The following is a 5,312-nucleotide window of genomic DNA, read 5'->3' as shown; positions in this document are numbered from 1 at the left end:
TGGACTCAAGCGATCCTCACACCTCAGCCTCCCCAAAATGCTGAGGTTACAGGTGTGAGCCATGGTGCCTGGCCTGGAAGAGTGGTTTTTTAAAGGAAAACAAACAGTTGAATATCAGATCTGTAAATGTCAAGAATGAAAAAAAAAAAAAAAGCAGTCAATGCTAGTGACACTGCATTTATACAGCACTTGTAGAAGCACTTTAAAGCACCTAAAAAAAAAATGTATTCCCAAAGATAGAAAGGTTATCAAATTATTTCTCTTTTCTAGACAGGAGAAAAATAACTTACTAAAAGTGATTATATAATCAATTTCGGATTTACATTCCCTGGTTTTTCCCCCAAAGTAAGTTTAGAAGATTAAATTTCCCTCCCTGAGAACTGTGGTGTTATGGCAAGGGTATCAGTAAGTACTATATGTAGTAAATTAAAGTTGTACAGGCATTAAAAACATATAAATCATGTATAAGCACATTCAAGAATTTAAATTATCTATAGTATGGAAGAGTAAAGAATTTGAAGTTGAAGGATCTAGGTTTTGATCATGGCCACAATACTAATTGCTGAGATTTTCAACAAGTTACTTAACTGAGTTGTTGCAAAGAGCAAATGAGTTTACATATGCAAATCTTAGAAACATAACAGGATGTCTGCTGTGAATTCATGTTCTAAATTTACCAATGTTGTGAGAACTGGATTGTAATGGGGAAACAGTAGGGGCATTAATAATAGGAGCTGTCACTTACTGGACATTTACTAAGGGCTTTTCATTCCTCTTCATTAACTCCTCACACCTGCCCAATGTGGTAAGTATTCTATTTGGTGGAACCATGGGGACTTTCCATTTCTGTCGGTTAAAAATGGTCAGTTATCGCTGGGCGCGGTGACTCACGCCTGTAATCCCAGCACTTTGGGAGGCCAAGGTGGGTGGATCACGAGGTCAGGAGATGAAGACCATCCTGGCTAACATGGTGAAAACCCATCTCTACTAAAAATACAAAAAAAAATTAGCCAGGCATGGTGGCAGGCGTCTGTAGTCCCAGCTACTCTGGAGACTGAGGCAGGAGAACGGCGTGAACCCAGGAGGTGGAGCTGGCAGTGAGCCAAGATCGCACCACTGTACTCCAGCCTAGGCGACAGAGCAAGACTCCGTCTCAAAAAAACAAAACAAACAAAAAAAACGTCAATTATGAGCAGTTTCATATGGTTCAAACTATCCTCTTGCTGGTTTAGAGAAACTGAAAGACAGAGAGACTTGGGTAAGATAAAAGAGCCAGTGCCTGGTAAAACTGAGGTTGGTAAGCCAATACCAGTTGATGTCAGTACCAACACTCTTGGCCAATATGTTATATAAATTCCCAGCAAAGAGGCAAGTCTAATAGTTTAGCAGATGTAAACTCTAAGCTTTAATCAAGTATTGATTGCATGCTATCAGATAACATACAATCAAGAAATGATACCACAGCAAATTCAAAATATGAATCAAATGTACACATTAATTAAAGCAGCGCAAGCGAAGATGGCTGAATAGGAACAGCTCCGGTCTGCAGCTCACAGTGTGATCAACACAGAGGACGGGTGATTTCTGCATTTCCAACTGAGGTACCTGGTTCATCTCACTGGGACTGGTTCCCAAGGAGGGCAAGCCGAAGCAGGGTGGGGCATCACCTCACCCTGGAAGCACAAGGGGTCAGTGGATTTCCCTTTCCTAGCCAAGGGAAGCCATGACAGACTGTACCGGGAAAATCGGGACACTCCCACCTTAATACTGTGCTTTTCCAATGGTCTTAGCAAACAGCATACCAGGAGATTATATCCTGTGCCTGGCTTAGCAGGTCCCAAGCCCACCCACAGAGCCTTGCTCAATGCTAGCTCAGCAGTCCGAGATCTAACTGAGATGAGGCAGCCTGGCTGCCAGTGGGGGGTTGTCTGCCATTGCTGAGGCGTGAGTAGGTAAACAAAGCGGCCTGGAAGTTCCAACTGGGTGAAGCCCACCACAGCTCAACGAGGCCTGCCCTGCCCTGCCCTGCCCGCCTCTGTAGACTCCACCTCTGGGGGCAGGGCATAGCTGAACAAAAGGCAGCAGAAACTTCTGCAGACTTAAATGTTCCTGTCTGATAGCTCTGAAAAGAACAGTGGTTCTCCCGGCACAGTGTTTGAGCTCTGAGAATGGATAGACTGTCTCCTCAAGTGGGTCCCTGACCCCCATGTAGCCTAAATGGGAGACACCTCCCAGGAGGGACTGACTGACACCTCACAGCTGGGTGCCCCTCTGAGACGAAGCTTCCAGAGGAAGGATCAGGCAGCAATATTTNGCAGCAGAAACTTCTGCAGACTTAAATGTTCCTGTCTGATAGCTCTGAAAAGAACAGTGGTTCTCCCGGCACAGTGTTTGAGCTCTGAGAATGGATAGACTGTCTCCTCAAGTGGGTCCCTGACCCCATGTAGCCTAAATGGGAGACACCTCCCAGGAGGGACTGACTGACACCTCACAGCTGGGTGCCCCTCTGAGACGAAGCTTCCAGAGGAAGGATCAGGCAGCAATATTTGCTGTTCTGCAATATTTGCTGTTCTGCAGCCTCCGCTGGTGATACCCAGGCAAACAGGGTCTATAGTGGACCTCCAGCAAACTCCAACAGACCTGCAGCTGAGGGACCTGACTCTTAGAAGGAAAACAAACAAACAGAAAGGAATAGCATCAACATCAACATAAAGGACATCCATACCAAAACCACATCTGTAGGTCACCAGCATCAAAGACCAAAGTTAGATAAAACTACAAAGATGGGGAGAAACCAGAGCAGAAAAGCTGAAAATTCTAAAAACCAGAGCGCCACTTTGCCTCCAAAGGATCGCAGCTCCTCACCAGCAACGGAACAAAGCTGGATGGAGAATGACTTTGATGAGTTGACAGAAGTAGGCTTCAGAAGGTCAGTAATAAACTTCTCTGAGCTAAAGGAGGATGTTTGAATCCCATTGCAAGGAAGCTAAAAACCTTGAAAAAAGATTAGATGAATGGCTAACTAGAATAAACAGTGTAGAGAAGACTTTCCTAAATGACCTGATGGAGCTGAAAACCATGGCACGAGAATGATGTGACACATGCACAAGCTACAATAGTCGATTCGATCAACTGGAAGAAAGGGTATCAGTGATTGAAGATCAAATGAATGAAATGAAGGGAGAAGAGAAGTTAAGAGAAAAAAGAGTAAAAAGAAATGAACAAAGCCTCCAAGAAATATCGGACTATGTGAAAAGACCAAATCTACATTTGATTGGTGTACCTGAAAGTGACGGGGAGAATGGAACCAAGCTGGAAAACACTCTTCAGGATATTATCCAGGAGAATTTCCCCAACCGAGCAAGGCAGGCCAACATTCAAATTCAGGAAATACACAGAACACTGCAAAGATACTCCTCGAGAAGATCAACCCCAAGACACCTAATTGTCAGATTCACCAAGGTTGAGATGAAGGAAAAAATGTTTAGGGCAGCCAGAGAGAAAGTTTGTGTTACCCACAATGGGAAGCCCATCAGACTAACGATGGACATCTCGGCAGAAAATCGACAAGCCAGAAGAGAGTGAGGGCCAATATTCAACATTCTCAAAAAAAGAATTTTCAACCCAGAATTTCATATCCAGTCAAACTAAGCTTCATAAGTGAAGGAGAAATAAAATCCTTTACAGACAAGCAAATGCTGAGAGATTCTGTCACCACCAGGCCTGCCTTACAAGAGCTCCTGAAGGAAGCACTAAACAGGAAAAGGAACAACCAGTACCAGCCACTGCAAAAACATGCCAAATTGTAAAGACCATCGATGCTAGGAAGAAACTGCATCAAGTAACAGGCAAAATAACCAGCTAACATCATAATGACAGGATCAAATTCACACATAACACTACTAATCTTAAATGTAAATGGGCTAAATATCCCAATTAAAAGACACATACTGGCAAATTGGATAAAGAGCCAAGACCCATCAGTGTGCTGTATTCAGGAGACCCATCTCACGTGCAAAGACACATATAGGCTCAAAATAAAGGGATGGAGGAAGATCTACCAAGCAAATGGAAAGCAAAAAAAAAGCAGGGGTTACAATCCTGGTCTCTGATAAAACAGACTTTAAACCAACAAAGATCGAAAGAGACAAAGAAGGCCATTACATAATGGCAAAGGGATCAACTCAACAAGAAGAGCTAACTATCCTAAATATATATGCACCCAATACAGGAGCACCCAGATTCATAAAGCAAATACTCAGAGACCTACAAAGATGCTTAGACTCCCACACAATAATAGGAGACTTTCTCTCGGCTTTCAGCTCAGAGGAGGCCAAGGTACAACTTTCTTCGGTCATTCCGAATCCGGGTTCATCCGACACCAGCCGCCTCCACCATGCCGCTGAAGTTCGACCCCAGCGAGATCAAACTCATAAACCTGAGGGGCACTGGAGGTGAAGTCGGTGCCACTTCTGCGCTGGTCCCACGATCGGCCCCCTGGGTCTGTCTCCAAAAAATGTTGGTGATGACATTGCCAAGGCAACGAGTGACTGGAAGGGCCTGAGGATTACAGTGAAACTGACCATTCAGAACAGACAGGCCAAGATTGAGGTGGTGCTTTCTGCCTCTGCCCTGATCATCAAAGCCCTCAAGGAATCCCCAAGAGACAGAAAGAAACAGAAAAACATTAAACACAGTGGGAATATCACTTTTGATGAGATCGTCAACATTGCTTGACAGATGTGGCACCGATCCTTAGCCAGAGAACTCTCTGGAACCATTAAAGAGATCCTGGGGACTGCCTAGTCTGTGGGCTGTAATGTTGATGGCTGCCACCCTCATGACATCATAGATGACATCAACAGTGGTGCTGTGGAATGCCCAGCCAGTTAAGCACAAAGGAAAATATTTCAGTAAAGGATCATTTGACAACTGGTGGAAAAAAAATAATAATGGGAGACTTTAACACCCCACTGTCAACATTAGACAGATCAATGAGACAGAAAGTTAACAAGGGTATCCAGGAATTGAACTCAGCTCTGCACCAAGCAGACCTAATAGACATCTACAGAACTCTCCACCCCAAATCAACAGAATATACATTTTTCTCAGCACCACATCGCACTTATTCCAAAATTGACCACATAGTTGGAAGTAAAGCACTCCTCAGCAAATGTAAAAGAACAGAAATCACAACAAGCTCTCTCTCAGACCACAGTGCAATCAAATTAGAACTCAGCATTCAGAAACTCACTCAAAACCCCACAACTACATGGAAACTGAACAATCTGCTCCTGAATGACTACTGGGTA

At 44.0% G+C, this 5,312-nt stretch overlaps 1 pseudogene; it reads left to right on the top strand.

Annotated features, from left to right (window-relative positions):
* Nucleotides 1-4,381: 4,381 nt before the first annotated feature.
* LOC108534455 (60S ribosomal protein L12 pseudogene) lies at nucleotides 4,382-4,913 on the top strand (annotated as a pseudogene).
* Nucleotides 4,914-5,312: the final 399 nt, after the last annotated feature.

The sequence above is a fragment of the Rhinopithecus bieti genome, unplaced genomic scaffold (genome assembly GCF_001698545.2).
Source record: "Rhinopithecus bieti isolate Rb0 unplaced genomic scaffold, ASM169854v2 scaffold_11919, whole genome shotgun sequence".
NCBI classification, from domain to species: Eukaryota; Metazoa; Chordata; class Mammalia; order Primates; family Cercopithecidae; genus Rhinopithecus; species Rhinopithecus bieti.
Note: the sequence above shows the minus strand (reverse complement) of the source record. Positions and strands in the feature narration are given on the sequence as shown.